Raw genomic sequence first — 12,808 nt, forward strand, 5'->3', positions numbered from 1 at the left:
CAGTCTGTTGTCCCCATTTGCTTTAACTTAACTAAATTACTATCGCCTCGTAGCACTCACTTATGTCATCATGAAGGGCTTTGAGAGGCTAGTTAAGGATCATATCACCTCCACCTTACCCGACACCCTAGACTCATTACAATTTGCATACCACCCCAACAGATCCACGAACTACGCAATCGCCATTGCACTGCACACTGCCCTATCCCACCTGGACAGGAGGAACACCTATGTGAGAATGCTGTTCATCGACTACCGCTCAGCCTTCAACACTATAGTGTCCTCCAAGCTCATCACTAAGCTCAGGGCCCTGGGTCTAAACCCCTCCCTGTGCAACTGGGTCCTAGACTTCCTGACGGGCTGCCCCCAGGTGGTGAAGGTAGGCAACAACACCTCCACAACGCTGATCCTCAACACGGAGGCCCCACAGGGGTGCATGCTCTGCCCCCTCCTGTACTCCCTGTTCACCCATGACTGCGTGGCCACAACAGTGGGTGGCAGGTAGCCTAGCTGTTAAAGCGTTGTGCTAGTAACCGAAATGTCGCTAGTTTGAATCCCTGTGCCTACAAATCTAACGATGTGCCCTTGAGCAAGGCACATAACTCTTATTGCTACAGGGTCACTGTTGACCCTGGCCGTAACCCCACTTTCCGAGGGTGTCTCAGGGAGAGTTGGAATATCGACGGGCCGCAGTGGAAAGGGTCAAAAGGAGGCTGAAGAAATTTGTCTTGGCCCCCAAGACCCTCACAAACTTCTACAGTTACACCATCGAGAGCATTCTGTCGGGCTGTATCACCACCTGGTGCAGCAACTGCACTGTTCACAGCCGCAGGGCTCTCCAGAGGGTGGTGCGGTCAGCTAGATATTACTGCATTGTTTAAAATCAACCTCAAACGGAATTGGGAGTCATTTGATCAAAAGTGCTTCCAATAGAAACCTTTGAACCATTCAACAGTGAAATGTACAACACTGGAGAACATTGTAGAACTATTTCTTTTAAAATGGTAAAAAACTTGGAAGATTATGTGATTTTCACATACTAGACGGTTGAACTGTCCATTACATCTAGTGCTTTTCTCTAGGTTTGATTGCAGGCTGAGTCACAGTGAGTCAGTCACAAGGTGTGGTACACTGTGATTATTAAGGTATGTAGGCTTATTTCCTATTCAGAAAAGTAAATCGCTACGCAGAACCAGCTGCAGCTGTATGTTAAAATACACTGCGACTTGTGAAAAATGTACACTGTGTACATGTAAGTATCTCAGGGTCAATGCACAGTATTAGTTTCTCTCTCTCTCTCTCTCTCTCTCTCTCTCTCTCTCTCTCTCTCTCTCTCACATTCACTCCCCCCCCCAGTTTGGAACAGAGCTCTGGGTCATTAACTCTCGAGTGGCAAACGATTGAGAGTCACTATGCTGACGTGTGTCTGATTCTGTGGAGACATTGTGATGAAAAATGGTCTCTGTTTAATGGGAAGTGTGAAGTTTGAAATCTCCCAGGAAGCTGGGAGCACTGTTGCCCCAGCACCCCTTGTGGAACAAGCCCTGTCATGTACTGCACATAACCATTCATGAGGAACATGATGGATCTCGTTGTTGGGCCTGTCTCAGGGTAGTGGCTTTTGGGTTGACTTTGCTTTCTGGGGAGAAAAAATGGTGGAGAATTGTCATCGCGGATTATCATTATCATCGCGGCTGACAGTCATAGACTGGCAAGTCATTTGACTGTAAAGTGTGTTGGCGGTTCGTGGTCATTGCGCAGTGTCAAGGGAGGCAGACAGTGATGTATTGGGTGTCTATTAGAGTGTGCATTCATTTGTCACAAGGAATTGTGTTGTAACAGTGCAGCAATCTGTTTCAGATTGTATTGTGTCAAGTTGTGATTTTGCCCAAAACTTTGGAAACTACAATATGGCTGTGTGTGTTACATGTGGAAAATTGAGTTTGGGCAACTTAAAAATGTCACTGCAAAACATATGTTTATGTTATCTCCTTCATGCACTGTAACATATACACTGAGTATACAAAACATTAGGAACGTCCATGCCATAGACTGACCAGGTGAATCCAGGTGAAAGGTATAATCCCTTATTGATTTTACTTGTTAAATCCATTTCAATCAGTGTAGATGATGGGGAGGAGACAGGTTAAAGAAGGATTTTGAAGCCTCGAGACAATTGAGACATGGATTGTGTGTGTGTGCCGTTCAGAGGGTGAATTGGCAAGACAAAATATTTAAGTGCCAGTGAACAGGGTATGGTAGTTGGTGCCAGGTACACCGGTTTGAGTGTGTCAAGAACTGCGAGGCTGCTGGGTTTTTTATGCTCAACAGTTTCTCGTGTATATCAGCAATGGTCCCCCATCCAAAGGACATCCAGCCAATTTGACACAACTGTGGGAAACATTGGAGTCAACATGCGCCAGCATCCCTGTGGAATGCTTTCGACACCTTGTAGTCCATGCCTGACTAATTGAGGCTGTTCTGAGGGAAAAAGGGGGTGCAACTCAATATTAGGAAGGTCTTCCTAATGTTTTGTACACTCAGTATATATTTCACCTATATAAGGGAAAATTATGTTTTACAGCAAAATATCAACACACATACTATCATTCATAAACTATTGTTAGGCCTGCTACGTTTCTATCTTCACAATTATTCAAAAGTCAAGATGACTGCAATTGGCTATTGGAGTGAATAAAGACTTTAGATCTACAGCAGCTTAGTCATGACAGCTGTACTATAATAATAATCCCATTTGACTTTGCTTGCTCTGTGATAAAGATCTCAAAATCAAGTATACTGTGGCCACTTTATTTCTCTGATGTCTTTACCTCACCAAATGGATCTGGGCTAATAACTAGCCATCAAAGTCGAACGTTTCAGCCACTGAACAGCTGTCATTAAGAAGACGTTTTCGGTTATTAATTATGTTTGGGAGACTTTAGATATCCGGCAGAGATCAGTGGAAAGGTGACATTTGGGGTGAGTTACTGTTGTTATAGATTAAAAAGACTACTTTACAGGTTTTGAAGACACTGAACTCAAGACTACCTTTCACAGATTGAACTCATGGATCATTAAACTCACAAATTATAGTCTGATAGAAGTGGATTTACCAGATACAGCCAACTGTATTAGTGGTACCTATAGAAAGTTAATGGAAGTTGTGTTGGAAGATCCAATCCATCCCATTGAAAACTTGATCAGTGTAGTGTTCCATCAGTGTAGTGTTCCATCAGCGTAGTGTTCAGCAGTATTCCATCAGTGTAGTGTTCCATCAGTGTAGTGTTCAATCAGTGTAGTGTTCAGCAGTATTCCATCAGTGTAGTGTTCCATTAGTGTAGTGTTCCATCAGTGTAGTGTTCCATCAGTGTAGTGTTCCATCAGTGTAGTGTTCAGTGTAGTGTTCCATCAGTGTAGTGTTCCATCAGCGTAGTGTTCAGCAGTATTCCATCAGTGTAGTGTTCCATCAGTGTAGTGTTCAATCAGTGTAGTGTTCAGCAGTATTCCATCAGTGTAGTGTTCCATTAGTGTAGTGTTCCATCAGTGTAGTGTTCCATCAGTGTAGTGTTCCATCAGTGTAGTGTTCCATCAGTGTAGTGTTCAGTGTAGTGTTCCATCAGTGTAGTGTTCCATCAGCGTAGTGTTCAGCAGTATTCCATCAGTGTAGTGTTCCATCAGTGTAGTGTTCAATCAGTGTAGTGTTCAGCAGTATTCCATCAGTGTAGTGTTCCATTAGTGTAGTGTTCCATCAGTGTAGTGTTCCATCAGTGTAGTGTTCCATCAGTGTAGTGTTCAGTGTAGTGTTCCATCAGTGTAGTGTTCCATCAGTGTAGTGTTCCATCAGTGTAGTGTTCAGTGTAGTGTTCCATCAGTGTAGTGTTCCATCAGTGTAGTGTTCCATCAGCGTAGTGTTCCATCAGCGTAGTGTTCCATCAACGTAGTGTTCCATTAGCTCTATGAGGCTGTGAGGCTGTCGTGCTGTCGACTGTAGATTAGCGGTACAGGTTGATGCTGACATGGCTGCTTCTCAGAGGGAGGCTGGGGGACGTGATTGACGTGTCTCCTGTGAAATTGTAATAATTATGTGGAGAGGGAGAGAACCGAGGTCTGTTATCTATGCAGGTTGCGTTCAGCTCTACTCCGCCTAAAATGGAGCAGGACCTCCCTCCACAGCATGACTCCATCATCTCTGCACAGGAGTGGAGTGCATAAAAGAGAAAGAAGAACGAACATATCTACTTCTCTGCCTTCTCTGCCAGCACTTATCCCAGAGCACAGTTTAAACACAATCCACTTTAGAACCTGTATAAACAAGGAGAGAAAAACCCTTTGATTTGTACATCCTCATGCATTTAAGGATAATCTTCACAGTATGTCACAGCGCCATATCTTTCATTTATAAACTTTAGATTCTCCCGCTCCTCTCACTGCAATATACACACTCAGTCATGTTGTTCTGTACAGACACAATGACACCACGGGAAGCTCTGAATCCTATTAGATATGAAACAAACAAAGAGGAGAATGGGAACGGCTCATTGAGGAAGAGAAAACACACATTCCATCTCTCTCTCTCTGCATATCCTCCTGTGTGATTTTGGCAAGACCGCTGGGAGATTGATGTGACTGTCAGTTTGATACCTTCTGTGACTGTTCAGTGAGGATCCAAACGATACAAAAAAGCAGAATTTCTAAATGACTAAATGTCTGTAGGGAGATGAGACAACTTTGTATCAACTGATATAGCTGGGCACGATATTGGAAATCTTTATTCTAATTGCATAAATTCATTGAATGTGCTATTTTGATCAATTCTCTTTGGCACCAAGGGAGTTGTGTAAATGAACAATTACAGACTAATTTGTGTGTTTGTGTTTGTGTTTGTGTTTGTGTTTTGTGTGTGTGTGTGTGTGTGTGTGTGTGTGTGTGTGTGTGTGTGTGTGTGTGAGAGAGAGCATGTCTATGTGTATGTATATTTCCACCAGTCATTTTAATATTTGTTATAAGTGTTGTTGACTGGTTGTTGACTCAGACGAATGGTATAATACGCATCTGTTCACAATATAGATGGGACTTAGAGGAAATAATTAATGTATGCACCACATATTAAGAAAAAACATTTTTAGTAAAAGGAGACAGGAAACTCATTATAGAAAACCGTTTTAATTCTGATAAGACTGTATGTATATCTAATGTGGGGACTGCATGTCTGTCCAACGTGGCTAATACTTTCTCAATTTATTTTTCAAAATGTCCTTTGGGAAGTCTTTCAGTGTGTCAATGTGGAGTCTACACACAACAAGCAAAGTCCACAACCATTCTCAATAGCAGACACAGGACATAAACTAACTCTCAGATACTTGGCCCAGTTGCACTGTTATTATCTATAATTTTGATGCTTGTTTCTTTTGTGAGGCAGTTCTGTACAGTGGTTTTTATCATCTTTACAGAAGCTACAGGGATTCCTGTTTTCCAAGCACATCACTGAAAGGTGAATGAGACCAATACTTTCTCATTATGGTCCCGCAAAGTCTATTCCAGAGATTCTCAATGCAATCAAACACTGCAAACAGTCCTATACACAGAGAGGATATTCAACCACTACCTTTGACTAGGAATTCACTGTACTTCATAATCAGGGATAGAACTGAAGAATTCCATGGATCTCCTTGCAGGATATGTTTACTGAATAAGGGAGCCCCCAAACTGCATTTTTATCCTATATTTACAGTATATATATACACAAGTATCTTATGTACAAAGAAAAAGCTCCAATGAATTACATAGAGTGTGCCAGCAAAGAACAGTTCTGAATGACATGTCAATCATGGACAGTGACTGTGGGCCCCTGGGTTGACCACTGTGACCACTGAGTGTCTGTTTAATCAGCACTGTGTTGTTGTTGTTCCTGGGGGCATTGCGTTGCGTTGGCAGAGTCAACAGCATTCAGGGTCACTGCCCAGGCTCTGCACATTCACAGCAAAGCTGGCATGCTGAGATGTTGCTTCTAAGATGGATGCCGATGACAAAGATTATTGAAAAAGGTTAAATCGATCCCCACATAATGTCCCTCCAACGTGCCACTGATCCTGTAGGATCCCCTGCTCAGTGGCACTGAGGCTCAGTGAGGATAATACAGTTTACCTTTGGGGAGGCGTTAGTGTCTTCAAATAACGTTTTTACAACCTCTAAATAACCCCCGCTAAGCTGTTTTAGTTTCGAAAGGGAGAAAAAAAGAGCATGTAGGAAATTGGCCATGGTTGTTGTGGAGGAGAGTCCCGACGTGAGGCTCATTGATCAAAAAAGGGATTAGTCTGGTCTAAAATCCTTGGCACCACGCGAGCAAAGCTGTTTTATCTAGGAGGATATCCTTTTTTGCAGTCACAGGTAATCCAGTCAGTCGCCGTTGATGTAATAGTTTTAGTCCGTTCGGAGGGAGGGAATCCTGGTTGGGAGCCTTTCAAGGGAGCTCTTTGTTAGGTCCTGGGGTGAATCTGAAACATACAGGGAAGAGGAGAAGAGAAACAAACACACACTTAGATAGAACAAAGGCATACAAGTATGTGAGGATTACACCCAGAGGAATTCTCCATTCCACATGTCAAAACAAGAGGTCTCTCTCACCTCCACTCTGCTGTTATTGCTAAAAACAGACAGCTTTTGTGAGAGTGAGCGACTTTGAAACTGAGGTACATTCTCATCCATAAGATATCAGAGAGTTTCGGTGCAAAAACCTTGGTGTGGTTCCATGCTGTGTTTATCTGCTCTGGGTAATATCACTGTGGCATATTTTTAGCTTTATTACTTCACACTTTTGTTACCCACGATCAACGTCATTGAAAAGCCTGTGCTTCCTCAAACAGAACCAGCCAATCATCTCTCAGTATTTTAGCCCATCTATCTGAGCTCAGTGAAAGGACTTTGGTTCTGCTAAAAGGGATGTAAGCCTGACTGTCTCCCTGTGATTTAAATTCAACAACTCTTTTTAGTGTCAGTCGTGAATCTCGCTGGATTTCAATGGCACATTGTGCAGCCCTCAGACAGCTATAGAAGGCTTTTCAGAAGGCTGAACGAGGTGCTCAATATGTTCATGAAGAACTAGACTGCTCAATCTTTACCTACTGCATTCCCTTTGTCTTGTCTTGGTTACACCCACGGCATGTTTCCCAAGGTTGACAGTGTGTCTCAATATATCATCTAAACGTTAATATCTCCTCAAAAATGTGATATTATGTTTGATATTTACTCATATGCACATTTACCGAAATCAACAACATTCACAGCAATCAATCTCACTAAAACTGTGACTCTGATAAATCCTGTCTAAGAATCAGAAATGAGGACAGAGAATAGGGGATACCCTGCACACCGTGGAGCTAATAAAAAGCTCTTACCACAGGTCTCTGCTGGTGGTGGCAGCCAGGTGTGTGTGTGTGATTGAGACAGGGGCATGACCCTGGGGGACCCCTTGGGGCCCTGGGCACAGCTCATACTAACAGGTCTGTCGTAATTTGGAGATTGTGGGGGTGGATGGTGGAAGGATGTGGAGGCTTATAGCCTTTCTCTCTCACAGTCCACATTTTGTTACGTTTCAGCCTTATTCTAAAATGTATTAAATAGTTTTTTCCCTCATCAATCTACACACAATACCCCAAAATGACAAAGCAAAAACAGGTTTTTAGAAATGTCATGAAAATATTACATTTGCATAAGTATTCAGACCCTTTACTCAGTACTTTGTTGAAGCACCTTTGGCAGCGATTACAGCCTCGAGTCTTCTTGGGTATGACGCTACAAGCTTGGCACTTCTGTATTTGGGGAGTTCCTCCCATTCTTCTCTGCAGATCCTCTCAAGCTCTGTCAGGTTGGATGGGGAACGTCGCTGCACAGCTATTTTCAGGTCTCTCCAGAGATGTTAGATCGGGTTCAAGTCCGGGCTCTGGCTGGGCCACTCAAGGACATTCAGAGACTTGTCCCAAAGCCACTCCTGTGTTGTCTTGGCTGAGTGCTTAGGGTCGTTGTCATGTTGGAAGGTAAACCTTCACCCCAGTCTGAGGTCCTGAGCTCTCTGGAGCAGGTTTTCATCAAGGATCTCTCTGTACTTTGCTCCATTCATCTTTCCCTCGAGCACGACTATTCTCTCAGTCCCTGCCGCTGAAAAACATCCCCACAGCATGATGCTGCCACCACCATGCTTCACCGTAGGGAATGGTGCCAGGTTTCCTCCAGACGTGAAGCTTGGATTCAGGCCAAAGAGTTCAATCTTGGTTTCATCAGACCAGAGAATCTTGAGAGTCTTTAGGTACCTTTAGGCAAACTCCAAGCGGGCTGTCATGTGCCTTTTACTGAGGAGTGGCTTCCGTCTGGCCACTCTACCATAAAGGCCTTCTGGAAGATTTTTCCATCTCCACAGAGGAACTCTGGAGCTCTGTCAGAGCAACCATGGCTTGGTTTTTGCTCTGGTATTTATTTATTTTATTTTTAGTACATCTGCAAAAAAATCTAGAAAATCTGTTTTTGCTTTGTCATTATGGGGTATTGTTTGTAGATTGATGAGGGAAAACATTTTTTAAAATCAATTTTAGAATAAGGCTGTAACGTAACAAAATGTGGAAAAAGTCAAGGGGTCTGAATACTTTCCGAAAGCACTGTAAATGCCATATTGGAAAGCCTGATTTCCTGTAGCATGACGACTCGATCATTCCCATTCAAAGATAGTTTGACTCTCTTTTCTCTTTACCAGGCCACAACCTTACAGTAGCAGGTACCATGTGTACTCTCTCCCTTCTCTTCTCTCTGTACAGAACCAGCCCCTTTGGTCAGAGATCCAATCCTTAGGGCTTAGCTGTCCAGCATTTGCATATGTTTCATCTCTATCAATCAATGAATAGCAAAATGTCACAGTTTGTTCCAGCAGAAAGTGACCTCTAATATAACAAGCGCAGTTGTCATTACGCCTGCTTCTCCCACAGAGAGACAGACTGAATCCCATAGAGGTTTGTTACACTATATGCACATGCTGTCATTTCAGCTGTCTGTTCTGTCCCCTTCTCTGGAAAGGAACAGAGCAGCAGCAGGTAGGGATGGATTGGAAAAGGATTTCCTAACTATTATACTGGTAACCAGAGTCGTTTAAAATGAATTCAAGACATGGGTGACTAGTTAACGTTAGCTTGGCTTTCTCTGTGTGTTTCATACCGTGGGAGGAGGGGTTGGTTCGTTAACAGAGAGCGATGGCTAGCTAATATGCTAACTATTCTAGCTAGCTAACTAACTGGCTGAATAGATTGACGACGTACTCACTCAAACTGTCAAAACTAACCCAAAACTTTACACAACGTTAGACACAGAGACTAATGATCTGTTTAGTGTGTTAACACACTATTGGTAGTTTGTTGTAACCAAGTATTGGTGCTAAACCGTGTGTTATTGGAAGCTAGCATGCTAGTTAGCTATGGCGTCATAGGATATAGTACCCTGGGCGGTTTTCATGGAAGAATACTGTACCAAGTTAGCTAGCTGAATAAACTAAGTTAGAGTCTATTCCTAGAAAACATTGAACCGCTGTAGTTTACAACAATTATAATTTCTAAAGTGGAAGTTGGGAGAGTTAAATTTGAGTGTTTCAGTGAAAGTTAAGTGAGGGAGGCCCCGCTCTCTTGCTTCCCCAGATGTTTACTTAATTTTATTCTGATCTCTTTTGCATTATTGTAGCCTTTTCTGTAGCCTGTCAACTGTGTGTCTGTCTATCCCTGTTCTCTCCTCAGGCCATACAAACGCTTCACACTGCGTGGCTGCTGCCACTCTAATCTGGTGGTCCCTGTGCGCACGACCCACGTGGAGTTCCAGGACTCCGGCAGCCTCTGGAACTGCCGTTCTGCGGCCAACAAGGCAGAGTTCATCTCAGCCTATGCTACCCTCCAGTCCCTCGACTTCTTGGAGCTGACAGAAACATGGATTACCACAGAAAACACTGCTACTCCTACTGCTCTTTCCTCGTCTGATCATGTGTTCTTGCATACCCCGAGAGCATCTGGTCAGCGCGGTGGTGGCACAGGAATCCTCATCTCTCCCAAGTGGACATTCTCTCTTTTCCCCCTGACCCATCTGTTTATCTCCTCATTTGAATTCCATGCTGTCACAGTCACTAGCCCATTCAAGCTTAACATCCTTATCATTTATAGCCCTCCAGGTTCCCTTGGAGAGATCATCAATGAGCTTGACGCCTTGATAAGTTCCTTTCCTGAGGATGGCTCACCCCTCACAGTTCTGGGTGACTTTAACCTCCCTATGTCTGCCTTTGACTAATTTCTCTCTGCCTCCTTCTTTCCACTCCTTTCCTCTTTTGACCTCACCCTCTCACCGTCCCCCCCTACTCACAAGGCAGACAATACACTTGACCTCATCTTTACTAGATGCTGTTCTTCTACTAATCTCACTGCAACTCCCCTCCAAGTCTCCGACCACTACTTTGTATCCTTTTCTCTCCCCTCCAACACTACTCACTCTGCCCCTACTCAGATGGTAATGTGCCGTCGCAACCTTCGCTCTCTCTCTTGCTACTCTCTCCTCTTCCATCCTATCATCTCTTCCCTCTGCTAAATCCTTCTCCCTCCAATCCCCTGATTCTGCCTCCTCAACCCTCCTCTCTGCATCTTTTGACTCTCTATGTCCCCTATCCTCCCGGCCGGCTCGGTCCTCCCCTCCTGCTCTGTGGCTTGACGACTCATTTTTTAAAGTTTAAATTTTATTTTACCTTTATTTAACTAGGCAAGTCAGTTAAGAACAAATTCTTATTTATAATGACGGTTTACACCGGCCAAACCCGGACGATGCTGGGCCAATTTTACGCCGCCCTATGGGACTCCCAATCATGGCCTGTTGTGATACAGCCTGGAATCGAACCAGTGAGTCTGTAGTGACGCCTCAAGCACTGAGATGCAGTGCCTTAGACCACTGTGCCACTCGGGAGCTCATTGCGAGCTCACAGAACAGGGCTCCAGGCAGCCTAGCGGAAATGGAGGAAAACTAGAGTCCCTGCGGACCTGTCATCTTTTCACTCCCTCCTCTCTACATTTTCTTCCTCTGTTTCTGCTGCTAAAGCCACTTTCTACCACTCTAAATTTCAAGCCTCTGCCTCTAACCCTAGGAAGCTCTTTGCCACCTTCTCCTCCCTGCTGAATCCTCCTCCTCCTCCCCCACCCTCCTCCCTCTCTGTGGATGACTTCGTCAACCATTTTGAAAAGAAGGTTGACGACATCCAATCCTCATTTATTAAGTCAAACGACACCGCTGGTCCTGCTCACACTGCCCTACCCTATGCTTTGACTTCTTTCTCCCCTCTCTCTCCAGATGAAATCTTGCGACTTGTGATGGCCGGCTGCCCAACAACCTGCCCGCTTGACCCTATCCCCTCCTCTCTTCTCCAGACCATTTCCGGAGACCTTCTCCCTTACCTCACCTCGCTCATCTACTCATCCTTGACCGCTGGCTATGTCCCTTCCGTCTTCAAGAGAGCGAGAGTTGCACCGCTCCTCAAAAAACCTACACTCGATCCCTCCGATGTCAACAACTACAGACCAATATCCCTTTCTTTTCTCTCCAAAACTCTTGAGCATGCCGTCTCTAGTCAACTCTCCTGCTATATCTCTCAGAATGACCTTCTTGATCCAAACCAGTCAGGTTTCAAGACTGGTCACTCAACTGAGACTGCTCTTCTCTGTGTCACGGAGGCTCTCCGCACTGCTAAAGCTAACACTCTCTCCTCTGCTCTTATCCTTCTAGATCTATCTGCTGCCTTTGATACTGTGAACCATCAGATCCTCCTTTCCAACCTCTCCGAGTTGGGCATCTCCGGCGCCGCTCACTCTTGGATTGCGTCCTACCTGACAGGTCGCTCCTACCAGGTGGCGTGGTGAGAATCTGTCTCCGCACCACGTGCTCTCACCACTGGTGTCCCCCAGGGCTCAGTTCTAGGCCCTCTCCTATTCTCTCTATACACCAAGTCACTTGGCTCTGTCATATCCTCACATGGTCTATCCTATCATTGCTACGCAGACGACACACAATTAATTTTCTCCTTTCCCCCTTCTGATAACCAGGTGGTGAATCACATCTCTGCATGTCTGTCAGAGATATCAGTTTCGATGTCGGATCACCACCTCAAGCTGAACCTCGGCAAGACGGAGCTGCTCTTCCTCCCGGGGAAGGACTACCCGCTCCATGATCTCACCATCACAGTTGACAACTCCATTGTGTCCTCCTCCCAGAGTGCAAAGAACCTTGGCGTGACCCGATCCTGCAGGTTCATGCTCTACAACATTCGCAGAGTACGACCCTACCTTACACAGAAAGCGGCACAGGTCCTAATCCAGGCACTTGTCATCTCCCGTCTGGATTACTGCAACTCGCTGCTCCCTGCCTGTGCCATTAAACCCCTACAACTTTCCAGAACGCTGCAGCCCATCTGATGTTCAACCTTCCCAAGTTCTCTCATGTCACCCCACTCCTCCGCACACTCCACTGGCTTCCAGTTGAAGCTCGCATCTACTACAAAACCATGGTGCTTGCCTATGGAGCTGTGAGGGGAACGGCACCTCCTTACCTTCAGGCTCTGATCAGACACAACACCCAAACGAGGGCACTACGTTCATCCACCTCTGGCCTGCTAGCCCCCCCTACCTCTACGGAAGCACAGTTCCCACTCAGCCCAGTCAAAGCTATTCGCTTCTCTGGCACCCCAATGGTGGAACAACCTCCCCCACAACGCCTGGACAGCGGAGTCACTGACCACCTTCCCGAGACA

General features: G+C 45.0%; 1 protein-coding gene across 3 annotated transcripts in view; it reads right to left on the reverse strand.

Moving 5' to 3' along the window:
• Positions 1–5,167: 5,167 nt before the first annotated feature.
• Positions 5,168–12,808, reverse strand: part of LOC121578197 (chemokine-like protein TAFA-1) — a 300,081-nt gene continuing 292,440 nt past the window's right edge. For all 3 annotated transcript variants that reach the window (XM_041892394.2, XM_041892392.2, XM_041892391.2), the window contains exon 6: positions 5,168–6,497. The gene's annotated coding sequence lies outside the window, so the exon portion shown is untranslated. The remainder of the gene's footprint in view (positions 6,498–12,808) is intronic.

The sequence above is a fragment of the Coregonus clupeaformis genome, chromosome 12 (genome assembly GCF_020615455.1).
Source record: "Coregonus clupeaformis isolate EN_2021a chromosome 12, ASM2061545v1, whole genome shotgun sequence".
NCBI classification, from domain to species: Eukaryota; Metazoa; Chordata; class Actinopteri; order Salmoniformes; family Salmonidae; genus Coregonus; species Coregonus clupeaformis.